The following is a 27,832-nucleotide window of genomic DNA, read 5'->3' as shown; positions in this document are numbered from 1 at the left end:
ACGCCTGTGCTTCCACTGCTCGACGTTTTTTTTTTTTTTTCGGTGCAACTAGGTTCGCGTTCGCACTACTCATATTCATATGGTCTGTGTGGTCGGCGAGCACATGGACATGCGAGCTTGTGAGCGATGTTTAGATCGTGTGTGTGCGTCGCAGATTTGCGTTTCTACTTATTCGTGATGAAGGTTAATGTATATTTACCTTTATGGAGCTCGAAGTTGTTGTGGATTTTGCTGCTGGGTGGAACAAACACATCGTAAACACGTCTTCAGCTATCTGCAAGCCTGTTCGCTCGTCGGACAAAGGACTGTGCATGCATCAGCGTGCAGGTGAGTGGCATTTCCAGCAACATTTAATGCTCTTACAATACATTGTTGAGTGGCTGCGCTATTAAAAGAGAAATTATTTGCTCTTTCTTATTTACCGTATCCATTGCTAGCCGTATCGGACTAAATTACCTCTTAGGCTCTATTATTACCGCCTGCATACCCTCTTACTTCCCCTGTCACCACTGCAGTGCCAGTGTACTTTTGCAGTTAAAAGTTCATTTCCGCAACACTACCTCGCTTGAAAAAAACATTGGGGCGGGGTTGTAGCTGCCTTCATACTAGCACTTTCCTACCATCGGCTTTATGTAACGTTAACGGCTGAGTGTTGGGGCCTTGGGCCGCATTTTTTAGAGCTGTAAAGTGCATGTAAATCAGTAAGTGAACAAATCATTGTCGCATCATTTCACTGGCATAGCCAGGCGGTTGCGCTAAGAATTTTTTTAGGCCGGGCGTAGGGAGCCCATAATGACGATCATATTCGCTTGCCCGGCCTCCAATTCAGATAAGCGCCCCCCCCCCCCTCTCCCCGCACGCCTCAAAAAAAAAAAAAAAAAAAAAACTGCCCACATCACTGCGTCACTTGCTTCACCTCTGCGCTGAACGTAGTATTTTAAGAGCGCACCATCAAGCGAGCAGTTTACATATGGACAGAACAATTGGATGAGGAATGACCCAAATCTTTCAGATTTCTTTAGTCCTGCAAAACCTTCGCAAAACTGAATATTGTAAAAGACAATCATAAATGCTGTATGTTCTCGTTAGCGTTGTCATTATTCTGCATCATGAAATCTTTATGCGCTGTGAAAACTTGGCATGCCGTTGAAGTCGCATATCGACGTTAATACCAATCGACGAAAATTTCGACAACCTCAATAACGCCGCTTGGTATTTGCCGCATGCACATAATTAGGCTGATTCCCACTTGGCTGTTCTTAACCTGACTTCAGTGCTACCAGACGAAACAATATTTGATGCATGTCTTTTACTACTTTTTTTCAGGAATATGACACAAATTTGGTTATACTGCAGATAAACATGCTCCCAACGATGCTAAAGTACAGAAAGCAAGTGAATTTTGGTAAGTGCAGACTTTTTGTACTACGTATATGAAAGCATCGCTTTTTAGGGGCAAGCTGTGCATGTGTTGGCCAGAGAATAGTTTATCATGCCACATGGTTACACTGGCACTGACAATTTGACATGGCTCCGCTGGCCCGTGTGTGTGTTCACACTGTTACCGTTAAGATAAAATTTTTATGTTTTCATTGCAGGGATTGCTGTTTGTAATAGAAAGCCAACTGCCAAGATTTGTTTACGCTGGTGCTCCTGAAAGTACGCTTTCCCTATTTACATGGATTTTGGCTTGCACAAAGCATAACACTTGGGCCTAGATTCACAAAGCTGTTCATGCGCAGGCCTTCATAACAGCGTTTCTTGACTTGCCTTCACCCTGTTTTCTGCAGATGTTTCATGGCTTTAAAAGCGCCACAGCATGTTTACCTCCCCCACTCTGAAAAATTCGCGTTCAAAGTTCTGCAAGAGTGGGCTCAACTTTCTTGTGCACCTTCTTGCTGTTCCAAGATCTTGAAGTGTTATGCTCTTACCAGAGGTGGCAGTGTTTCTAATGTTTTTATTTCCATCACATTAACCAAGTATGCGATCTTGGCTTGACTGGTAGCACATCCTCAACAAATGTCTTTGTGGCACATGTAGAAGGCAGTACAAAATAAATAGGCAGACATTCACACCGGGAGCTAACTTCTAATAATGCTTTTTTTTTTGGAAACCACGGTGCGCTTATTCCAATTTGTCTAACAGAGCAGTAACCTGTTTGGTTGTGAACCAACAAGACGTTGAACTAATAAAAGCTTCACATCTTGTTGCTCTCAGATATATATGTATTGGCAAGCTATCTGTGATACTGTCAAACAAAGAATCGGAATATCTGTGCAAGCCTTAAGATATATTGCTTCGTTCACATATCTCGTGGCTGTGACTCGTCAACCGAGTGAACAAATGCACCCTAGTTTACTAAATTTAAAGCATTTTTTGAAGGTAGCACGGTCTACATTTATTTGTCTATTAATTTGTCCAGCTGTTTGAGTGAGGTACAAAGAAATAGAATGAAGATTATCATGTAGCCTCTGCAAATAGTTGCTTTCAAGCAGGCTTTGCATGCTTGGCTTGTGCCTACAGGTATTGCACAATTCAAGACGCAGCAGCGTATGATAGAACAGTAGAATGGAGAGCAACTATGTGCACGGGCTAAATAAGTATTTTAACATGAGCGGACGGTACATGTTATTTGCCACACACATGATCTCACTTAGAATGCCCATTGGTGAATGGGCTCATAGAAATGTCACTCAGCTGTGTATAGAAAACAACTTAACTGAACCTAAGGGTATCTTTAACTGCTGCAAATATGCCTTGTTGAGGTGCTGCACATTTTCTTCCAGAATATTGCTGTCTGAGACATCATGTGAAAAGCGTCTACTACATCAGCATTTATATGGCTTGCCAAGTAACGTTTGGCCGAACCTTCCTTTTTTTCACATTTCGTTTTGCAGTAGACATCCTAGAATGTAAGCGCTGCTGCAGTGTGTGTGACTCATTGTTATGTAATGATTCTAGCATGTTTAACCTCACACTTCTGTTTTTTTTTCTTGCAGCGATGAGATGCTTCACATATGCCTGTGGTGACACTCCGCTGCGCTAGGCTGATGGAAACAACAGCTGCGAAACTTGAGTCCTTCAGCATTGGAGAGGTTGCCCTTCTCTCACCAATGATGACACAGACTGCTCTATGCTGGAAATTCAAGATTGTTTTTCCACGGATGACGCAGAAAACCTTTGATGTATTATGGTGCTTGTTTAGTGCTGGCTGTGGTGTGGCGAAGTCTACTTTTACGTGTGCTCACACGTCGCCTCATAAAAAGAACAATAAAGCATTTATTTTCCTTTCAATATTGTCCACTATTTGTGTTAGAAGCACCCAAGCAGTGCTCTTCCAAGGAGCTCTCGTCATGTGTTAAGCGTGTGACAAGCATACTTGAGATAAATAGTAATTTCCCCAAGGAGTAACTGGAAGCATGTGCTCTTGGTTTTCAGGGAGTAACTGCGAACACGTGGGAGGAACGGTAAAGATGAACTGTTGCTCTTAGAAGAGCAACTGGTGGGAGTAATGGTTGGTCCACAGGGAGCAACTGGTGGGAGTAACTGTTGGTCCGCAGGGAGGAACTGGAGGGAGTAACTGTTCATCCCCCGAAGGAGGAACTGAAAGGAGAGCAACGGTTCGTCCCTCTGCAGTTACTCTTTTTAGGGGAGTAATGGGAGTGGCAATGCAATTGCTCCCTGAAAGGAGCAACCCTTATACCCCTGTTGCTCCCTTTTGGCTTAGAGTGAAGGAAGTTGGAATTATTTAAAAGTTTCATACGCGACCTCACAAGGGCGAATTCAGATGAATACACATCTGAACTAGAACCACGTACACAATATACGTAACCCGCTCGAGGTTCCCAGAAAAACGGTCATGATGCATACGCTTCCACTCGATCGAACGCATCGTATTGGAGTTGCACGAAGGCGCTTCGCGCATAGACAGTCCCACAATTCATGGACACCCACGAGATAACGAGTATTAGCATGCGGACGAAGGCCGCGGGAGCCCATTGTCTTTCTCGGGCTAAGCACACAGAACCAGTGCCCTGGCGGAATACGGAGAGCTGCCGTCGGACCTTCTTTTATTTACCTTTCAGTACTAAGACAATGCTTCACTTCATCGAATGTGTAAAAGTGACCTCTAAAAGCAAGCAACTGTAAAGATACCATTTTTCACATTTGCGTTAGCCCATGAGGCGGTCGTCTCCGAAGCTGTTTGAATTAGAGCTTATTATTAGCAACATCCTGAGCAGAAATAAAAAAAAAGTTTTTTGTTCTCGTATTTGCCCACCAGACAGTTACGTTCCTAATGAAATGGGTTTAAGAAAAAACAGAAATTCAGCTGCACAAGAGCTGCCCAGTCTTATCTTTTCTCTGTGTAAGCACAAAATTCGTTTGCTAAGTAAAAGGAAATTAATAGTTCGTTCATCCGCTTAGGGCTCGTACCCTATTTCGCAGTCTGTTCTCCGTTGATAACGATGCAGAACAGAGCTCAGCCAAGTGGGTAAATTCATTTTTGTTTTCTTCACTTTTCAAACTACATCTGATCTAGCAACAGTGTTTAGCACGATGGTCGGCTTCATATTATACGTAATTTGTAGACGTACGAAGCAAAATGAGGAGAATGTGCACAGGAAAAAAAAAGTAAAAGGGGCCACACGATTGTAGACGGCTTCGGATTGAGCAAGTTCTATAGCGGTTTCTCTTTTTTTGTGGCTGCACTGCGCATGTACTCTTTGAGCTAAATAACGCAACGCCTTCTGCTTTTCCTAATACCAACGGTTTCGAAATGCGCTGATGCGGTACAATATGATAATGATAATAAAAGGGAAACTTCGTTGCCACAGTTAGCCGCATTAATTAAAAGAATAGGTTCTTTGGGGCTCCGTAATTGGAGGCGAAATTTCGCCCTTTGTTTCATGTCCCACGAACTGAAGGGAAAAAAAAAACCGTCCGGCTATTCTGCGCGTTCACGCAGAACAGTACGCTTAGCTCATACGGGTTGTTTCATATTACGTTCAGCAAGGTAGGGCTAATGAACGAAAATTGTGCGGCCGGTTCGCCTGTTCTTTCAGTCACTGCAATGTAGCTCGGTATACGTTAGATAAAAAAAAAACGAGAAACCAAGGCACGAACATCATGCCACCAACATTGTTCTCTTTCACCCGGCGCGGCTTTCTGGCAAGTCTACGAGCTGCTACGAACTAATTAGCTTCACGCGACCTAGTTCAAGCCAACAATATGTGTGCCCGGTAATTAAAGCTTAGGGGTTTAAAAACACTTTTCTTTATTCGTTCAGCAACGTTTAAAGATTGCTGTGTCATATTTCGTTAAGACGGGGATTCACCAGCAGTGTACGAAGGCAGATTAGCGGTAGAGAAAACTGAGAAGTTTCTGTAACGATTATCATCCGGGAGATTTGGTTATCACACACCCAGTAATCTTAATTGTTTAGTGCAAAACCGTGCGCAATAAAGTCAGCTGTATTTCTTTTTTTTTAATTTGTCAAAGAGCATCATAGTGCTCCTCTCGTAATAAAAAATGTGGGGGGGGGGGGGGCAAAAGAGGAGCTGTAGGCGGTCTCGCAGGGTTAATTATATTAACACACTATGTGAAGCTGCAATTGCAGGGCATCGTGTTACAAACACTGGCCGTGTACTTCTAGAGAAGATAGAAAAAGCTCAATGCATCATACACGTATAGAATAGAGCGTCATATACTTCACCTATCTGTTAAATTTCCAGTGCTGCAGCTTCCGCTGCATTCCATAATCCACATCTACAAACATGTCAGCTGATGCTGCATTTGTACCACAAAACATCAGGAAGTTTAATCACTGGTGATTTCATCATCATCATCATCATCATCATCATCATTATCATCATCAGCCTGACTACGCCCGCTGCAGGGCAACGTATTATAGATTGAAATAGAATATCAACTTTTGTCTGCGAAAGACAAGAAGTGCACTACGAGCTTAACTTCAAGAATTGCAGCTGTCACACCGTAAACGCGCAGACTCAGTTGTCACAAGGTGTTTTTATACGGAGTCTCAAGAATCTCCATTGCGTTCGAGCTTATTTCACCACTCCCCACTTTAACTACCCACTTTTACTCAACCACTCCCCACTTTAAAGCCTCTTCCTCCCCCTCTTTCTGAGGCTACGGGAGTAACACTGTCGTTAGGGGTAAATCGCGTGTCAGAAGCGCCACGCTGTCCCTGAGGGCTTTAAACCGGAGTCTTGGTAACGATAGCGCCCCATGTGGTGCAACGGTGCCACGTGGAGGGAGGGCGGGGACATGGAGCGCGTATTCACGAGTACATGCATACACGTGATCCTGCCTTCACCTACCCTCCCGCACCACACACCTACGGCGCTCGCTCGCTGACGAGCAGTTTGCTAGGGCTCGGCTGCTGCATACCCTGAGGGGACCTTGTCAAACTGTTTCTCTTCTTTGCTTTCGCCTTTTTCTGAAGCTTTGCTTGTTCACTTTGGCGAGTCTGATCTCCAAAAATAACAGCAACGTACCCCAGTAGAGTGTCAAGTGAATCTTAATGACTCTGGAAGAAGACAGGGGCTCTTTAGACACCGGAAGCCTGAGTTCTTTTCGGCTTGACGACAAGACGAATGGTCTTAGCTGATGAGTATGTAGCGAGACAAGTAGCTAAAAGCTGGTTTGTAGCACATAGTTGTAGGAAGATTTTTTTTTCACGTGGAAGGGGGTGGGGGGCATCTGTTTGGATTGGTTATTTTTCGCTTTGAATGCCATTTCGAAACGAAATTTTGGGTGGTGGGGGGGGGGGTGGGGGTGGAAGAGGAAACCGGCCTAATGTGCCATTCCCTGACTACGCCACTATGGGAGCAATGCGAATAGTTGGCGGAGTGGATGTGTGGTTCTGCTCTAAAATTTTGCCTGGTTCTAAGTTATAAGAGTACAGGTGCATTATCACAAAAAATTTGCGAATACGAAATGAAACGCGACATTACCAGGACTGCAGCACGATATCAAGCTCCAGAGTTAAACATGAAACTGACATCCTTTTCCTGTCTTCCTTCTTCTTCATTGCCGACTCCGCTGTATACTTCGTCGTCGACATAAATCTTTTCCTCAAAAGAGTTGGAAGCGCGTCTTGGAGGACAAAAATGAAGTTGTTTCATTCCATCCCGTTCGAAAGCGTATAAATTTTCTCTGCATATCAGCTAATGCGTAAAAAGAAAGCAAGAACAATGGCTATACTAAAACAAATTTCCACATTTTTTTTTATATCAGACATTAAATCCCACCCATTGCATCACTGAAGCCGTAAAACGTTCATGCAGTCATACTTCTCGAATTTACGACACAGACATATATATATATATATATATATATATATATATATATATATATATATATATATATATATATATATATATATATATATATATATATATATATATATATATATATATATATATATATATATATTGCAAAATATCATTGAAACTTATTGGACATCGTCGAGAGCTGCGCCAGTGACTTAATATAAGTGGCTGACAGAGTTCTGCAGAAAGCAATAGAAAACGAGGGGCCTGCTAGGAATCAACCAAAAATCGTATTCACCCTGCACGAAAATGATGCCGCCCATCAACGTGAAACGCGGGAAGCTGTGCACGCGGCACGCGTTCCCACGCGTTCGAGGACGAGAAATTTATGGCAATCGTTCCCCTACAGTATATGGACGCCCCACCCGAGATACACTGAGAGTAATGCGCACAGTTTAGGCGCGCCGAACCTCTGCTGGGCTGGTTTGTCTCTATTATCAATGCGGCTAGACGTCATGCTGAGGTTTCTCGCATCTGTATCCATCAGTAGTCGATTTATCTTTATGGCATCGTAAATGAACCCACTACACCATCCTGCTTCATTCCATATCTTTCTTGTGGCAAGTTATGCTTTCTGTCTGGCTCTTGGTAAGTTGTGGGGGATCCCACCGTATACGTAAAGGCTCCCGAATTAAAGCACAAAGATAGATCTTTATTCCATCTCGACCATGCGAATAATGTGGGCAGCGGTACAGGTCGCGTCAGTGAAACTGGGAGACTGAAATCAATCCGGCCCATACTAAAGAAACATTTCCTCATCACGTCGCCATTGCGTTGCTTCCTGACAAAAGAAATTCGTTCATTTTCTGCGATTATAGGACAACCGTAAGAGACTGAAATTCCAGTCACGTATTTGTCGGAGGCCGTGCTGGGAACAAGCCATTATTGAAGTATCTATAGCCTTCATCGTTCTCATTGGTTGGTTTTATTTCTGTTGTTGATTCTTATTTGATTCAACTGAGGGCGCAGCTCATTAGTCTCTACATTGACGTCTGAAATGGAGTATTCGAAGCCCTAATCACTTTGCCCTTCTTCTTTGTTCCACTGAATTCAAGTGGTAAGCCAAAGAAAGAAAGAAAAAAAAGAAGGAAAGAAAGAAAGAGGAAAAATAAGCCTGTAGTACATGTGCACAGGCGGCGTTCATCAGTGTCACAAATCGATGCATCACAAGAAAAGTTTGTGTGGAATCTAAATTTGCGGGACACGTAGAGAACTCAAATGCATCGTTTAAATCGCATTCATCTTAAGAAGAGTGACTGCAAAATCGAAGCCGTCCGAGTGACAGACCACGCGACCACGCTAACGAGTGTGTAATTACTTTCCTATACGCTGACGGCGTAGTGCTTCCTTGGCATGAGTATTTTCATAGAATCGAAATGGCAGGATAGCACACACGTGATCAAAACCGCCATGCTCTACTGGCCGGAGGTATTTTTTCCGACCTCAAGTGCTCATCGTAATATTTAATTCAGTGTTAAGAGTTTTAAAAACCAACATGCCCCCAAACAACAAATATTTTTTTATAGCAGGCCTGTTTTGTTTTTCGTTATGCCGTTACGTGTTTGCAAAAAACATCATCATTTTAATGACCTCTACTTTTATAGCAATTCAAGCGCCATAACTCAGTCCGGCACCTTTTCCTTGTTTTCATCTGCTCCTTAGCTTCGTGAACTTGTGCACCCGGTGGGCCTTTTCCTACTGAGCCCACTTGTCCGGCGTGGGACACGGTAATTCGCATGGGCGAAAGAACTAGTACAGGGTGAAAAAAAAAGAGAGTGAAAAAGATTGAGAGAGAAATAACTGCAGAGAAAAAGCGATTGAAACAGACACAGAAAGAGAGAGAAGTACATAGGGCGAGACAGAAAAAGTAAGAAGGAAACAGATGGAAACAGTGAAAGAGAGAAAGAACTAGAGGGAAAGAGAGAAAGACAGAAGAAAGTGCAAAATAAGATAGAAGGAGTACGTAATGGGAAGAATTATCCAGAGAGAGAAAGAGAAAGAAAGAATTAGAAAGAAATAGAGACGAGAAATACGTACAAAAACTTAAGGAATTAGAAAAAAAAGTAACAATAGAGCAAAAAGAAACAGAAAAATAAGGACAGCAAAGAATGGCCGCCCAGCTCCATTGTTTTCTCAAGGTTAGAGCCAATTGTGCGAAACTGCCTACCCCAAAGAAATATTCACTGATATACAGTACATTGGTCGAAGATTTTATTGTACATTGACGAGAATCAACAACAAACTTCGTATTCACAGTGTGAGTGATTTCAAATGAAAAGAAGAGAAAAGTGATCCCCGTAACTGTATCTCAGGTGGGGGACACCTCAACAATAAATAGCTCGCGAGGGGTGGTGGTAAAGGGGAGAATAAATGGACAGAATTAAAAGGTAAAGAAATAGAGAGGAAGGAGAGAGCGAGGCGCAGGGATAGTGAACAATAGAAAACAACGGAAGTAAAGAGAAAATAGGAAAGATTGACATGGTCGCAGGAGTCCGGGGACGAGGCACCATTCGAGGAGAGCTCTTGTCGGCGACAGGAGATGGTGTAGGGCGAGCCCAGTCGGCCAGAGCTGCGCTGTCGTCGCACAAAAGCCAGGGAGTGAGTCCTCGTATTCACAGTACGGTAAAGTATATATATATATATATATATATATATATATATATATATATATATATATATATATATATATATATATATATATATATATATATATATATATATATATATATATATATATATATATATATATATATATATATATATAAAGCAAGTGGTTACATTGCTCTATGCCTGACCTGTTTGCACTAGTGCAAAATGTTTCGCACGTGTTGAAACGGTCATAGCACATGTTCAACACAATACTGTGAGGTGAGGTCCCTGAATACTGTCGACGATATCAAAATTCCCTGCATTTCCAAGGGCCTTGCACGCTTCCACTTCAGTACTACGAATAGGAACTGTCGTTACCCACGATGACCCCAGGCGTGCGAAAACGTCATCTGAAGTGAAGGAGAGGCGGCTGTAATGTACCCGCATGTCTCCACGCTCGCGTGCCCTTGCCCACTTGCGTTCTGCACGCTTTGAAGCGGACATCGCTCGTTGAGATCGAGTAGCGTTGTGGAGAAGGTTTCAACAAGAGGGAGGTCTCATAGGAGAGGCACCAAGTAGAAGTGGCATAGGGGGGGGGGGGGCACTGCGAACAACTGTGAGAGGAACTTAGAGAGCAATTTAATGGGTCACCGAGAACTGCATCACAGCTTTGCGTGTTCACCAGCGGCGACGACGACGAAACAGCTGCCAACGCCACTGATCATGGGCACCGCGGATGGGTTCCGAGTCCGGAGTGCTGCATAATGTATCGCAGGCTGCACTCACGAGCCACTTCGGCCCGCGTGGAAAATTATGCAGGTGATGACTCCGATACTCTCAAAGATATCTGCTGCGTACATTGGTTCTGACGTGTCAGCGGCACTTACGAGCCACCTGTACGCGCCTAGTACGCACTGCTGCATACCTATCACTCACCAGAAAGCGAAGTCAACGACAGTGCTGCCTTGTCGCTGTGATGAACGCAAAATAATAATATCGAGGTATCTTCATTTTTTAGGTGGTTATCTTTCTTACTCGGTTCTATGAGACTTTATTGATTGATTTGTGGAGTTTAACGTCCCAAAACCACCATGTTATTGGGAGAGACGCCGTAGTGGAGGACTCCGGAAATTTCGACCACTTGAGGTTCTTTAACGTGCGCCCAAACCTGACCCCACGGGCCTACAGCATTTTAGCCTCCATCGAAAATGCAGCCGCCGCAGCCGGGATTCAATACCGCGACCTGCGGGTATCGTTTTTAAAAGATATTTGCGCAAAAACTTCATTAGGTATGGTCTCAGAGCCCAGTGTAAGGGTAGCGGCAGGGGGGGGGGGGGGAGGTGGTTGTGGTTAAGGCTAAAATCTAAAAAAGAAAATGGGGCGACATTCTCAGCTGCCTTGCGGGAGCACGACTCACCACTGCATGGAACGGAGTTGGGATTAGAAGTAATGGGGAAAAAAAGAGAAACAAACACGTAGCGTGTGGCTTGATACGCAAGAGCTATGTCCGCCATTGTCAGAGAAAACGCGCCACATTGAAAGATTGCTGGTATTCAAGAGAAGTTTGAATGACTTGTATCAACTGCTTGCTTGCTTTATTCAAAAACTTCGAGGACGCCCGAGCAGCGCCTTCAAGAGTCGAACGTGATAAAGTGATTGGGCCCCGGGGCTCATCGTGTTCTCAACGGCTAACCTGGTGTCGGTGCATGCCTCAACCGTGCCGTAAACGAACGACTCTGCGCGTAACATTGGCCGTTTCCAACTATAATATAATGCCAACTGCAAGTACAATTGCTCAATGCCCACAACACCATAATTACTCCTTTTGCGAATCAGCGAAAGAACCACTACAAGCTCTTTGACGCTATCGTGTTAATACGTCCACCTTGGCTAACTTTACAGGGAAGTTGTCGAACGGGTTTGCGAAGCTAGAAAAGACAATGTAGTTGAGTTTCAAGAAAGCAAACATAGCTGTCAGGCTAGGAAATAACGGGCATTTGATACCAAAGAAGTGGAGTGCCATCGTCAACACCGTCAAGGCAATGAATTGATTTCGCGGTATCACTTGTGTGCAGCTTCTTAAGTCAAGTCAAGACCCAGTCATCAAGTTCAAATTTTCTTCTTTCGTATGCAGAGCATCACTTGCAATGCTGCTGCTCAAGGCGAAAACTTGGTTTACTTAGGACTGCGTAGCACGCACTAAATCCTTTATTGAGCATGCAAGGCTGCATTATGGCTTCTTCAATTTGTACTGATATGAAGTAAAAAACAAAACAAATGTGTAAGAATGATGTGGCGACTGCAGTTGTCAAGTCTCTTATTCTACTGTTCAATAAGTGTTGTGAATTTAAAGTGCGACTATTATTAGCTGTTCATTCTAAGTATGCAAACGGGTGAAGGTTTTGGGTGGATTTATCAGGTAGTAACATCAGTGAATTCAATGAGCGAGGATGTAAGCAGTGTTAGCATCAGCGAGTGCATGCACGTACAATTAAATATGCATTTTTGAAATTTTCCACTTAGGCGTCAAAAAGTTAATACCAGAATTAAATCAACAAGGCACTTCGGATAGGTTAATATTTGAAGAAAATAGCGCACTCAAGAAACGTAGACATAGAAGGGTTGTGGCACAAACCGCACTGCTGTGTGTGTGTTACTCTCTTCGTTTTTTGAGTGCACCGTTTTCTCTTCGAAGACGAATTCACCCAACTAGCCATTTTGTTACTTCATATAGAGTAAGGTGAGAACCAGACGCTGGCTTTCCACCTATCTGAAAAACGCATGATGGATATCAAACAAATCGATTCAGAAGACAGGCTTTCTTTTTATTACCCTAGACTGAGCAAATATACACTTTGTAAAACATCAAGGTTAGGCTAAACAGCACTTTTATTCACGTTGTCGCCTCTGTTTGTGCATTTGTCATATCTCATGTAATTTACTCGCTCAGAGAAACATATTTTATTATCGTGCTGCCAACTTCCTCAGTTTTTTTATTGTGTCGAAATTATTATTGTGCACACACTTCTTATAGCTATCCCATTTTTTCACCTTAACCAGCGAAAGTAAGCATACGTGCTCTGATTGAGCAGCCGACACTCATGTCGTAAAGCAGCACCCAAAGAAATACGCTACGAGAGAACTTCGCTGTAGCCTTTGCATAAATGTGCTGCTCCAACTACCGCATAAGCCTCTCTACGATACGGGGGCGCTGCGAGCGCTCGATGGTGACGGACGCACTCCACATCGCCTCCGTAGATTTTCTGCTATTTCTGCGGACATCCACCTTGGTACCCCTGAAACTTGGATTTATCGTCACCGCCAAGTTCTCCGCTTCGCCTAGACAACAGCTTCGTCCAGGTGGGTCCAGTTTTGACAACTTGAGGGACGTCCTTCACTCCCGGCTACAACGCCGCCTCGCTAAGGGCTCTCAGCCCGGCGATGGCGGCCGCTAACGTGGTTACGGGCTATGATCCTACCTCAAGCCAAATGCTGTCCATGGAGATTTCATCCTCCGAAAACACTATGCCATCAGAAGATGAATACCTCGACGACATGGTGAAATTGTGGCAACGCAAGCAAGCGAAATCGAAGTCTGCGTCTCAACAACAACGAGACGCCACGGCGGGCCACCATTCCCCAGCCTTGCAAGGAATGCCGGCGCGCCATCTCTCCGGCGGTGTGCCTACCTCTGCTCCGTCCTCGCAGCCAGCGAAGCAACGCAAGTGGCGTCCGCGTCAAACTCCTCGCCTCTCTCGCGACGACTACATCGTAGTACTGAAACCTCGCGTTCCCTGCGAGCTACGCACATTTGTCCCGGCTGATCGCGCGGGCGACGCCATCCGCAGCTACCTCGGCGACCGGACTACCACGCAAATTCAAGTGTGGCCAATCTGGGAACAGAACATCTTGGTCTGTAGCACCACCATTTTGCTTATGGCACAGCGACTCCTCGGGGACTTCCAGCTGCAAGTGGGGGATCAGCAGCTGCCCGTTCGAGGCCACGCCAAGGCACCGGGGGATACATGCAAGGGCGTCATCAACGTAAACCCTGCTGAAAGCCCGGAGAAGATCAAGTCTGAACTGTATTGGCCTCAAGGTACTATCCTTGCGGTCCGCAAACTCGGAGATTCCGCGGCGGCGGTGGTGACTTTCGAGGGCACGAAGTTACCCCGCTTCCTCTTCTACCACTGCGTGGCGACGTATATCCGCGCCTACAAGAAAACGGTCCCTGTATGCACCAAGTGCGGTACCATCGGTCATCGACCACCTCAGTGCCCTCACGCCGCTCCAACCCAGTGTGCCAAATGTGGAACCCCCGCACCTGCAGGTCTCAATGCCCACGACTGCCACCCCAAGTGCCTCCTCTGCCACGGCGCCCATGAGACTGGGACCAGTGGCTACACGGCAAAATACCGAAAATATCGGAAACGCAAGCAGCCCTCAACATCTCCTCGAGGGACCACCTCATGTTCGTCACAGCCAGACAGCAGCACAAACCTGCATCATTCGGCTCCACCACTCCACGCCGACTCTCAAGCATTCCCACCGCTCGAAGCACCAGCGGCGGTACCTCAGGTGAGCAGTTGGGCAGGGAAAGCTGCTTCTAAGCCTCTCTCACCCCCTTCTGTCGATCCTCCTTCTCCCGAACTTGCGGCCCTTCGCCAGCAAGTTGCGGCACTTCAAAAGCAAAATTCTCTTTTAACTAAACAACTCGAACTCTTAAATAAGCGACTTCAACCCCAACAACAGTGTACTGCAAGGCCATCCGGTATTGCCTCCTCTGTCCAGGCGGCTACGCCAGCTACGTCCAAGCTTAGTCCTCGCGCTAAGTCCACTCCCATTAAACCGCCGGTTCAAGCAGCCATGTGTACTCCAGCACTCGGAACCGGTGCCACATCTACTCCGGAAGCTCTTGAGGCTCCTGGGGCACCTCAGGTTCTCTTGCCCGCTAACCAAACTCTCCCTAGCGAAGAGCACACCCCGCGCGTAGAGGAGCGCCTCACGCGCGTCGAAGCTTCGATTAATCACCTCCTCACCAGCTTCTCGGTCCAACGCATAGTAGTAGAGGTTACCCAGGCTATTCAAGCCTGGGCAATCACCCAGTTTCAACCCAAGGCATCGCGTTCCCGCTCCTGCTCGGTGAGCAGTGAGGGTACAGCTCCACGGCGTCGTCGTAAGGTGGCTACCACCACCCCGCCGTCGGACAATCCGGCCTCCGTGCCCCTCCCTGCCTCTGAGGATTCCGAGCGGAACATGGAGGACCAAATATAGAACCTAGGACAGTCAAGATGGCTACCAATCGTACGTCCCGTTCAAACATTGCGTCTAAATTCGAGATCATACAGTGGAACCCTGGAGGCTTCGGGAACAGGCGAAAGCGTTCACATCTTTCCCTTTTCCTCAGCTCACTTGGCTCTCAGCCGGCCGTCTTGGCGCTCCAAGAATCTGGCCCTGCTCCATCCCTTTCTGGATACTGCTCCTATGTAGGCGGCACCACCACATGCCTCCTCGTGCATAAAGCTTACACGGCGATACAGATCGACCTCGATCTGGATGTTCCTTACGATTACTGCATGATATCAGTGCTGTCTCAGCGGAGGGGCCAACCATCAATACATATCTTAAACGTGTACTGTCCCCCTCGCCTTTCGAGGGCTTCGTTTGCGCATCTCTTCCATCGGGCACTGCGTATAGCGGCCCGACAACCACTGGTGATTGTCGGGGACTTTAATGCCCCCAGCCCTCACTGGGGTTACCACTACGAGAAGGCCCGGGGCAGAGAGCTCAAGGAGCTCATTTCCTCGCTGAGCCTGACGCTTCTTACCGATCCGGCACAACCCACACGTTCCGGCAACTCGGTCACGCGAGACACATGCCCCGACCTCTCCCTCACCCGTCACATCCGCGATGCTACATGGGAAAATTTAGGAGAAAACCTAGGCAGCGATCACTTTTTACTCCGCATTTCGTTCACACCGCGGCAGAAAATGCGCCAACACTGGGGCCAAGCCCGTCTCACCGATTGGACTCAGTTCAGAATGCAACCATTCCCCGCCGGCCTCTCTTCGACCGAATATGCAGCGTGGGCATCATACGCTCTTCATATGAAACAAGCGAACACTCGCACCCTTGCAACCTCTAATTTGACTCCTGCAATCGATCCACACCTCCTACATCTTTGGCACGCTCGCCGCGGGCTCATAAGGCGCTGGAAACGCAACAAACTTAATCGGAAACTTCGCGCTCGCATTGAGGCGCTCACTGCAGAGGCGGCCGCATACTCCGCACAACTTTCCGATGCTAACTGGGCAGACACCTGTTCGAAGGCTGCAAACCAGATGAGCTCTAAGAGTGCGTGGCGACTCTTTAGAAGCCTTCTAGATCCCTCCACCACCAGGGGAGAAACGCAACGCCAGCTCCACCGTGTTCTGCATGCATTTCAGGGCACTACAGATGAACTCGCGCGAGAACTTTGTGACCGCTACATCTGCCGCACAATTGATCCCACAGGCCCAGAATATACGTATGCCGGCGCCCCTAACACCGACCTCGATGCCCCATACACGCTTTCTGATTTACGATTTGCACTCACGAAAATGCGACGGGGCACGGCCCCTGGACGCGACGGAATCACAGTATCGCTCCTGGCAAATCTTCCCGACCAAGCACACCTCTCGCTACTCCAGCTTATAAATTCGATATGGGACGGTTCTCCGCTTCCAACGGAATGGACCACATCGGTCGTGACAATCATTCCCAAATCGGCAGAGTCCGTTAGTATTGAGGCACTGAGACCTATCTCACTTACGTCTTGCGCAGGCAAACTCATGGAAACCATGGTTCGCGAACGCCTTTCCGCCTACTTGGAGGCCAGGAGCACCTTTGCTGACACGATGTTTGGCTTTCGCCCGCATCTTTCGACGCAGGACGTCCTGCTCCAGCTTCAACACGATATCATAGAGCCGACTACTATGCACCATAACGATAAAGCTGTGCTCGCTCTCGAGCTCCGCGGGGCGTTCGACAACGTCAAACACAGCACTATACTCACTAACCTGTCTAAAACAAACTGCGGGCAGAAGACTTTCAACTACATTCGCGCCTTTCTATCACATCGCACCGCCTTCATTCGCCTTAATTCTACCGAACACGGCCCGTACTTATTAGGCACGCGGGGTACACCTCAAGGGGCAGTCCTGTCTCCTCTGCTTTTTAACCTGGCGATGATGAACCTCCCCTCTCTTCTAAGCGAGGTCGAGGGAATAAAACACGCACTATATGCGGACGATATCACAATCTGGACCAACACCGGCTCCTTAGCGCAAATTGAAGAACGCCTGCAAAAGGCTGCCCTTCTGGTGGACACCTACGCAGGTTCATGCGGCCTGGAGTGCTCTCCAGCTAAATCGGCTCTTCTTTCAGTCTTTCCGCTACCGCCGCCTCAAATTTTTCTTCCGTCCGGGCCCGTCCCGTCAGTGCAAAATATTCGGGTTGTTGGCCTTCACCTCACATTGTCCTTGGATCCAAAGGGCACAATAGCAGGCCTCAGACGCACCAGCGAACAGGTGAGCCGCATGATACGGCGAGTTTCTACCAAGCGCGGCGGCCTCCGCGGGTCTCAGTCCCTCCGATTGGCCCACGCGTTTGTGACCAGTCGCGTCCTCTACGCCTTGCCTTACCTTCGCCTGCGTCGTCAACACGAGCACCAGCTGGACGTCCTTCTTCGTTCAGTATACAAACGCGCTCTGGACCTACCTATTGCTACTTCCAACAGCCGATTCACGGCTCTGGGGGTACACAACACCTTTGCAGAGATGCGCGAAGCTCATCGCGTTAACCAAATCAATCGACTGTCACAGACGCCTTCAGGGCGCCGTCTTCTACACAGACTTGGCCTTAACCCGATATCTGACCAAGACCCTATGCAGCCGGTTCCAGAGCTCTGGCGTCAAAAGCTATGGGTGGAACCTCTACCCCGTAATATGAACCCTGACCTCGATCCTGGCCGTAGACTAGCACGCGCCGCGGCCCTTCATACGCGACACTCCGATCGTCCTGGTGTTTTCTACGTGGACGTCTCGGGTCCCTCCCCCTCGGGTCACTTCACGGCTGCCGTGATTACAGAGGGCAAACACGTAGATGGCCTCTCCTTTCGAGCAGACACAGTAACGCACGCTGAAGAGGTTGCCATAGCTTTGGCCGCCTCTCACCCTGCCTCACGCACCATCCTGACGGACTCGCGCTCGGCCTGTTCTCAGTACCTTCAGGGTTCCATTGCTCCGCTGGCGGCTAGCCTACTACAGGCAGCCTCTTGGCGCTTTAACCCTCATCCCATTCGTATAGTGTGGACCCCAGGCCACTCGGGCCTGCCCGGCAACGAGGCGGCAAATGCCGCTGCCCGCGCTTCTCCTGTCCGGGCCGTTGCCCCTCCATGTCCCGAGACGGAATCTGGCAATACCAACCTGACGCGCTTTCGCGAAATTTTGGCTTATTACCGGGCTTCGCGCCGCCTCTACCCGGACCCCGCACGCGGTTTGGAGAAAGCGGACGAACGACTGCTACGCCGCCTGCAGACGAACACCTTTATCAGTCCGGCGGTCGCCACGCACTTTTTGCCGGAAATCAATGGCACCTGCTCGACCTGTCATGTGCTCGCCGACACATATCACGTCGTAGCATCGTGCCCAGTTAATCCCGTCCCTTTCTCATCCCCTTTTCCTATCCCAACTAGAGAGGCTTGGGAGGAGCACCTGCTCGGCTGCTCTACCTTGGCTGCACAACGCTCCTTGGTGGAGCGCGCACGGGCAGCTTCCAGCTCCACTGGCGTCCCGGAATAGGGTCTTGCCACTCTAGCACGCCGATGGGCCACGTCGGCACTCTCTAGTAAACTTTTTCTGAAATAAATGTTTTTTACCACCACCACCACCATCTACGATACGCTTCCTTACACTATAGTCTGTGCGTCCCACACGGTTCTTCTTCATTCTTTCTTGATTTTTTTCTTTTGATGTGACTCCCACTGAAGTAAAACTGACCGGCCAGCCGGCGCGTCCACCTTAACACATACGTCAGGCCCGGTCGGTCGCGCCCCATACACCACGCCTGGGCTCTTTGGGACCGATTTCGCTTATCCTCGTTCGATGTTCCGCCAGCCGTCACAGACTTCTCTTCGAGTGTACCCCGGGAGTCCGCTTTTTATTGATATTTCACGCTTGCAGTATTACACAGACGCAGAGCGAACCAATCATCTGTTCTTAATAGAAAGGCGGGCAGCCGAATTGTGCACCGGCACTCGTAAGGGAAAGCAGAAGACGAAGTTTGTTTTGCTGCACCATCTTTCTTTCTTTCTTTCTTTCTTTCTTTCTTTCTTTCTTTCTTTCTTTCTTTCTTTCTTTCTTTCTTTCTTTCTTTCTTTCTTTCTTTCTTTCTTTCTTTCTAGCTCATTTGGAAATTCTAATTGAAAAAGTCATGAGTCTTGATTTGTTTCTTCTTTATATGGCTCGGAGGTGAAGGGTGCAGAAAAGAAATGCTCGGCTTGAAGCGCTCGCTAGGTTATGTGGAATGCGAATGACGTTATTTGTTCGGTTGGTAACGAAAGAAACACCAACCTGCGGGGGCAGCACGGTGCCTGCAATAAGTCAAGACGCGCCGCCGTACGTGAGGTGCGTCTATCGTATCAACACACATTCCGTCATTCGGCTAGTTGCCTTGCGCGGTGTCTGAAGGAAAAGGGGAAGGGTGAAACAAAAAGAGACGAATAAACCTCGAAGTTGTCGTCATTCGGATACCGGGAAAGAGTTATTGGATTGTTCGAGTGTTGCTCTTTCTTTTCCTCATGTCCGCCATTCTGCTGTTGGAAATTCGGGTGTAGCTTAGCCAGATTTTCAACACTGTTCGTTTTATTTTATTCATCGTATCGCACATTTCTTTTTACGATATTTTACTGTAAGCTGACGCAATGTTTTAAGAAACATGTCATCGCTTATCCGATTTTCGGTAAGTACGCCATGTAGTCCGTATATTTACTACCTTAGATTCACAGCCGAAATCATTACTGTCGGCGTAATTGACTCATTACGAATGTACAAAGTCAATTACCGTGTAATAGACAATGTACCGCGTACTACACTTAGATCATGTAGCACCAACTGGCCCAATCGCCCACTTTTAAAAACCTGATCATCAACAGTATATAACACGCCAAACTGAAGAACGTTAAACTCACTCGCTGATTTGCAATTATGAATTGCAGTCATTCCTCGAATGCCAAAAAGGCAATTATTACAGCGAAAGCTGTTATGAAATTACAACTCAGGTCTCGCGCAGCACCGCAGTTGCCCGCCGCCGCCGCCGATGTCTGTAACCACATCGCGCGAAATTATAAAAAAAAAACATAGTACCAATGAAACAGTGGGGCTCAAACACGGGGCCACAGGGTGCCATTCCAGTATTCTACCCCTGAGCCACGTGGTGATTGAGACTTGTTGGCAAACTTTCTTAGGCAGGCTTGATGTCGGGAAAGGAATCGTGTTAATACGACTTATAAAGCGTATAAAAAAAGCCAATTAACAAGCAGTCGTCACACAATCCGTACAGCGTATAACAAGGGTAGTCCGATGCTCGAACCAATTACAAAAGCTTGTTTTCGTTCAGCTATTAACTGTGGCGCATACTCACTTCAGGCATAACTTCTCATCGTCGTCAGCCACGCACAACATGAGTAGTGTAGAACCTTGGCCAGTGGCACGAACAATTGGCACGAAACTCCTTGCAAGTGCTTAGCGGATACCACGCTCCTCAGAAGAATGACAAAAAATAGCACAGCGAATGCCGGCCTACTACCCTAAAATATTTATAATTATGCCGTAATGGGCATGAAGCAGCCTCATCGCGGTGGTCTAGGGGCTAAGGTATTCGGCTGCTGACCCGCAGGTCGCGGGATCGAATCCCGCCTCCACTGGCTGTATTTCCGATGGAGAGGGCAATGTTTAGGCCCGTGTGCTTAAATTTGGGTGCACGTTAAAGAACCCCAGGTGGTCAAAATTTCTGGAGCCCTCCACTACAGTGTATCTCATAATCATCTGGTGGTTTTGGGACGTTAAACCCCACATATCAATCAAATCAAGTCAGTGGGCATGAAGCAAATGTGCTTGCAGCAGTTACTCAAGGAGTGTTTAGAAAAGGCTCTGAAAGTAAGCTCTTCTAGCTTACGCTGTGACTATGCTGCGCCTTCCGCGCAGGCTTGGCGCTTTTTGTTTCCTTTTCCGCACTGGAGATGGCGACAAAATTCACATCCGCGGAAGACTGCGCTCATTCGCCGAGCAAGCCCACCAGCAACAGAGGCCACCGCAAAGAAAACTTGTAGAGATGCTCTCGACGAGTAGATTTTCGATCATTGACTGCACGCACGGAGCATGCGATAATGAGTTTGATGATCAATGACGAAGTCGGCGTTAGAAAAAAATAAAGGAAGACACGCGAAACGCACTCGCAAGCAGACATTAAATTTCACGCAAGAAGCGCGCACGCGACCTCATTTCGTTTAGAGCATGAGCACAGAATCCAGGAGAAGTCTGACAGAAATGCTGCCGCGCGAAAATACGCAAATGAAGGCGAAGTTCGGCGTCCGGACCATCTGTGCATCAGCATCGCAAGTACAGCGCGCATAAACCTGCTCTCTGCTCTCATATCGAAATGCACTCCGTTGCCCTCGTCTTCGCGTGGGGGTGTCTCGTTGTTCTGAGCCGCATACTAATACGCATATGCCACCGAAAAAAAAAAAAGTGAAGGCGACCTCTTGTAACAAGAATTGGAGGTAAAGAAAATATAAGCAGGGGGAAAGTGTAAGAAAAGGCAGAACCAGCAACGAACGGTGTAGCGCGTGTGACTAATATACAACTAATTACTTTCTCAATCAGCCGCCTGTAGACGCGGTGAGCAATGCCTAATGCCGTAAGTGTAACGACCGTAAGGTCATAGAGAAACAAGTTTCGTTTAGTAATTTAGACACACGTCCAAAACTGATGAGTTCGCCGTGATGCTTGCCGTAACTTAAAGCTTACTCGGTTTGCCCACTTTTATTTCAGGTTACGTTCTCGGGTCGTCAAGAACGCGTGTATCGGAATCCACATGTGGCTCATGCAGGGTTTCTTTTAAAGGTAAGTGTGTTGTTGTTTTAATGAACTTATTATTATTATTATTATTATTATTATTATTATTATTATTATTATTATTATTATTATTATTATTATTATTATTATTACATGCAGCTATTAAAACAAAGGCGTATGTCCCAATTTTACAAAAGACAAGAGAAAAGACGGAGGGAATACGTTCGTGAGATTACAGGACTCGCACTAAATGAAACTCTCTGAAAATCACGCACCTATAGAATAACCAGAGATCGTCGGCGACTCGATGATACCCAAAAGCAAAAACAACGGTGTCCTAAAGCCCTGGTTGCCTATAACCATTGTGAAATTACGAGCGACATCCACGTGATGGCTATAGTTTACATAGTGCCTGTACCTACCATACAGCCGCCGCCGGCGAGGAAGGGTGGAGCTCTTCAAAGCCCCTCACAGCGATGGCTAAGAAAACACGGCTTCGGTGTCGTATATAGAAACACAGGGGGAAAGAGTAGAGGCTCTTGTGTGGCCCTTTCCTTCTCTGCGACCACCGAGGCGAACCCTGAGTGTGCGGTCGGGCTCTTCTCCGAAGGGCCTGGGTGGGCAGGTTGGTGCAGAAGAGGTGGAAGAGAGTGGTGGGAGAGGGTGGAGAAGTGAATCGAACGCTAATGGTTTTATTATCCGGAGGCCTCCCGATTGGCGCCACTCACGTGGGGTCCGGGCCCTCTCGCTCAGCCCGCGGTTCACCTACACACACACTGCACCACGCTAAGGAGAGGGGAGCGCGGAGATGGACAACAAAGTGGGCAGAACGTTATGCTGGGCGCTCCACTCGCGACGTGTTAACGAGAACGACCCACAGCCGCGCCGCACTCCCGCCGCTCTAAATGACCGGGAAAAAACGGACGCACTTACCACGTGCCGCCGGGCTACGAGGTCCTGCTAAAACAACGGCCTGACACTCCGCCCTCGAGGCTCATATAGAACCGGCCAGCTCGTAACACACTGGGAGCACTGGGAGAAATTTCCAGCGGCTTCGTTGGAGTGTCGACTCCGATAACATGTCCCGGAAGACGAGAACAAGAAATTGGATAAAGAAAATCGATAGCTTGGCGGAAAATTCTTGCTTAGAAAAGAACATAAATCATTGCAGAAACTGGAACAGTATAGCACGCTTGAAACGTGCTACGGAGCACTATGGCGTAGCCGGCCGTTAGCGACAAACACCACGCAGATAATTCAAGCTGCGCTCGCGGTAATGGGCCGGCCCCACTGGACTCGATATACCGCTGCGTGGTGCGATTACGACGCGAGGCCTAAACAACGTTGCCAGCTCTCCCTGAGCGGATGCTCCGATGTCGTTCCCCGAGTGACATCTCCTATACGGAGAAAGCGAGTACTCACGTAACGGGCTCCTGACGATACCATGTTAATTATAATCTCCTCGTTTTGTTATAGTTAGCTCGTTGAGCGTGGCTGGAGTGAAGCTGTTAGGCGAGTCGTGATCGGATCGTCGACGGCGGGAAACATTTCAGCCCTTAACAGGCACGTTAAGATTTACCTTTACCCGCGTTACTTTGATTATTTGTGCTACTGGAACTTTTTTTTCTTTCTGAGTAGAACCTACACTCCAGCCATCTTGGTGCTGGCCAGATGGAGCTCAGAGCTTCTGACTTGGGTTACGTTTGTCTTGTTTATTCGGATGGCACTGCTGCACTCCACCATGTGCGAACGCATCTTATTAGAGCATCTCTTCTGTTGCTGTTTGTTATTTCTTTCTACTTCTCTTTTCTACAATGACAACCCCGATTTTCCAATACTTTGTAGTCGAAGAGACTATTGGGCTATCTGGTATTTTATTTTAAGAAAGTGAAGTCAGCGCAAATTCAGACGCACTTATCTTTGACGGCTATGCCTTTGTGTGCGCTTTCGTTTGCTCCTATTTTACTTTGTGAAAACCCACTGCCGTAAAGCGAACTGGGAATACACATCTCCTTAACCTCCCAATATCCAATTTTCGCCCAATTTGGGTTCTCTCCAATACTTTTCATTAGGACTATAGAAAGCGACAACTTCTAGGATATTTCAAAACAGACATTTGAAACATACATTTGAAACAACATTTCAAAGGTAACAATGTTTTCTGAACTCCCAATTATTTTTGTACAAACCTTACTTGCAGAGTCCCTGCCACACAGGTTCTTTTTTTTTATCTCTAGTAAAGCGTTTTGCACGGCCTCTGGTCGCGTTACCCGAAATGATATCTTACTAACTCTCGTCGCTTCATGTACCGGCATCATGCAGAGTTTTTGGGTATGATAGCTGCCAAGTCAGTGTAGTACTATCACCGATAGACGTACACATCGATATGCCTTTAGCCAGGTGGAAGACCATCAGATATCTGTACCACTTACTAAAGAACAGAAATAAGTGTCAAGGAAGCTTTGTATGCTTGTGCATGTCATTTCTCAACATCTGAGCACTACGCCCGTCTAAAATGAGTGAAATTTATATGTAAGCAAGCCTGATCAAGTTTCATCTGTTGAACTTCACGCCACTGATCTCCGCTGGGACTGCCCCTTCAACCTGGCTTTTTGTGTAGTTTTAGTTAGGAGCAACATTTAGTAACCACTATCGACACTGCAGTCTAACCATGACTATTGTGGGGATGAAGAAATGTTTCGGCATCTTCTGCGCCAGCACGCGGGCTTCACTGTAAAGGAGAAATTTCCTTTCAACGCACTCAACCACTCGGACACCCGGCCGGAAGGGACTCCCATGTATACTAAAGCCGTGCAAGCCCGACTGAGCTTCTTGCCATCGCCGGTGTGAACGATATTATTTGATACAACCTTCCAGCTTTCCTAAAACATTGATTTTCATGAAGGTAGTTTTGGGCGCAGAAAAATACGAAATCCACTTGAAAAACTACACAAGGCAAGCACTCTTTCTGTTTTGTGTTTGAGCACCCAAGCTTAAGTTGGTCTAAACTTTTATTTTTCCTCGTGACCATCGTAGCAGCACGTGTCTCGTCACCTCAATACCGGGTAGCAAACCGGACTCTCACATCTGAATAACCTCCCAGCCTCGCTTCTTTTCCTGCCCCGTCGCGGTGGACTAGTGGCTAAGGTATTCGGCTGCTGACCCGCAGGTCGCGGGATCGAATCCCGGCAGCGGTGGCTGCATTTCCGATGGAGGCGCATATGCTGTAGGCCCGTGTGTTCAGATTTGGGTGCACGTTAAAGAACACCATGTGGTCGAAATTTCCGAAGCTCTCCACTACGGCGTCTCTCTTAATCATATGGTGGTTTTGGGACGTTAACCCCAACATATCAATCAATCAATCAATCAATCAATCAATCAATCAATCAATCAATCAATCAATCAATCAATCAATCAATCAATCAATCGCTTCTGTTACTCTCTCTCTCTCTCTCAGTATTGTAAAGAACTAACGTGTTGTACTGAGCATGTCGGATAAAGGCTTCTTGGTGCTTTCGTTTTGTTGACGCCCTGCCCATCTGAACTGCCTGTTTGTATTTTCATTTGCTCTCAAAGAGCGAAGTTAGTTAGGTTAGTTACTGATATATGATCGTCGAGTCTTTTTTCAGATTTATTGAGCGCGGTAAAGCCGTCTGGTGTTAAAGGCAGGTAGAAAGGAACATTTCAACCTGAATTCCTCTAGCATAACCATAATGAAGTTTGAACACGAGACCCAGCCAATTTATTAAGTGCTCATTCACAATTATTTGTAAAAAAAAGGCAATAGCGAAACCGATGGTAAGTCAAAATATGCCTTGTTGTTTTCGAGGAGTAAACAAACACTTCAAACGCCGGAATACTGCAGTTAGCGGAATAACTCTAAAATAGCCAAGCAGCAAGAAAAATAGCTGTAATCCTGAGTCGACAGTTCCGCTCATAGCCTTTTTTTAAGTCTCCTATCGAACATGGTTAGGCTCGTCCCGATAGCTAGCTTTATTACTTTTGAATTTAATTTACCAGACGTGACGTTTCTGCAATTTTTCTTTTAAGTGCATGGGCTCATTGTTCTTTCATGCTGCACAGCTATTTTCCTCCCTACTTTCTCCCCACCGCTTGCGTCGTAATAAGCTAGCACTCACCATTTACGAGTAAAGAAATGTGCAACAATGCGGACGCATTCCAAAGTAGGGCACTTCTCGTAAGTGTGTTTCTTTACCTTTTTTTGACGCTGGTAGTCTGTACTATCGCTTGCCTTAACGAGTATCGCTGAGCAATTATGAGGAAAGTGTGTGTTTCTCATTATTTTTTTGTTTCGAGAATGTTGGCGGGGCCAGTATTTTTATTCGAAAAAAAGCGCCGATGCTTTCGGAACAATTTATGCGCCCATCAAGTCTCGTTAAGTGTACAGCCGATTAGAAGCACGCGAAATAAGGCAGGTAGTTTATTGGTCACTAAGAGAAGGGCTGTGCATACGTGATCATCCGTCTTTACATCTTCAATACTGGATAAGAATGCGCCCAGCAAGAACATAATCAATAGGAAACCTAATGGAGAATAAGCAATACATTTACTCATCTGGGCCCGAAGCTCTCAGTTTAGTATGCTGAAAATGCGTCTTTATTGCATCTGCATATAAGCCCCTAACGAGATTGTTGAGATGTACGAGTATTGGCGATTCGTTAAAAAGAGCGGCGTATTCAGCTTCGTGGTAGTTTACTGCAGCTTAATGCGTGTTCTAGACAAACGTGCGAATTCACAACGTAAGCGTAATGAACTCGAGCACGGTACTGCCCATAACAGCGGAATATGCGCAACAACGAAAACGCTTGGCCAGGCATCTTAATGAATTTTAATGACCTTCCCTACGGGCTCATGTTCATTTCTTCTTCTTGATGGAAACTATAATTCCTTAAGCCCTGTTTGTTCCCGTTGTAAGTAGTCATAGTGATGTTCTAAACACGAATAATATATTACAGACTGTTAAGCCACATCAATTCCTAACTTCTAACTCCACTCCACCGCGGTGGTGCAGCGGCTAAGGTACTCAGCTGCTGACACACATGTTGCGGGATTGAATTCCGGCTGCGGCAGCTGCATTTCTAATGGAGGCGAAAATGCTGTAGGACCATGTGGTCCGATTTGGGTGCACGCTAAAGAACACCGGTTGGTCGAAATTTCTGGAGCTCTCCACTACGGCGTCTCTCCTAATCATATGGTGGTTTTGGGACGTTAAACCTTACATATCAATCAATCATTAACTTCCAACTCCCCCCTCCTCCCTCATTTTGTAAATGCCACCTACGACATCCTTCGTATTATGTTGTAGTATGCATTTCATAATTTCGTCGTTTTTAACTCATTTCTTTCGACCCCTCTTTTCTCAAGATACTCTCCATAAAAACACAGCTTTTAGATCTGCCTCGAGTAAATAAACGCACGCAGATAATTGCCTGAATTTAACAGAAGTGTGGCAAAGGTGTAACTCGCTGAAGTTAACGTGGCCAGATTCAATTGAAGTTTTCATATTTGACGGCTAGCAATACACACTATGCAGAGCACGTTTCATGTGATGCAGAAGTTTTCATCACTTACCATAAATTAGATATTCACCGCGAGTTGTGGCTTCTAATAATTCCTTCACGACAAAGATCATGCACGCCTCACACAAAACAAAGGAGAAAAAAGGAAATTCTATACTTGGCTGATATTACGTATTTCTCATGTAGCCTGCATAAAAAAAAAAAGGTTAAAATGAACGTGGGAGAACACCGAGGT

At 46.7% G+C, this 27,832-nt stretch overlaps 1 protein-coding gene across 2 annotated transcripts in view; it reads right to left on the bottom strand.

Moving 5' to 3' along the window:
* Positions 1-27,832, bottom strand: part of LOC119172648 (kin of IRRE-like protein 2) — a 140,763-nt gene that overhangs the window by 59,050 nt on the left and 53,881 nt on the right. The window lies entirely within an intron of this gene.

The sequence above is a fragment of the Rhipicephalus microplus genome, chromosome 4 (genome assembly GCF_043290135.1).
Source record: "Rhipicephalus microplus isolate Deutch F79 chromosome 4, USDA_Rmic, whole genome shotgun sequence".
In the NCBI taxonomy this organism is placed as follows: domain Eukaryota; kingdom Metazoa; phylum Arthropoda; class Arachnida; order Ixodida; family Ixodidae; genus Rhipicephalus; species Rhipicephalus microplus.
The sequence above is the reverse complement of the archived record's forward strand: the minus strand, read 5'-3'. Positions and strand labels throughout refer to the sequence as shown.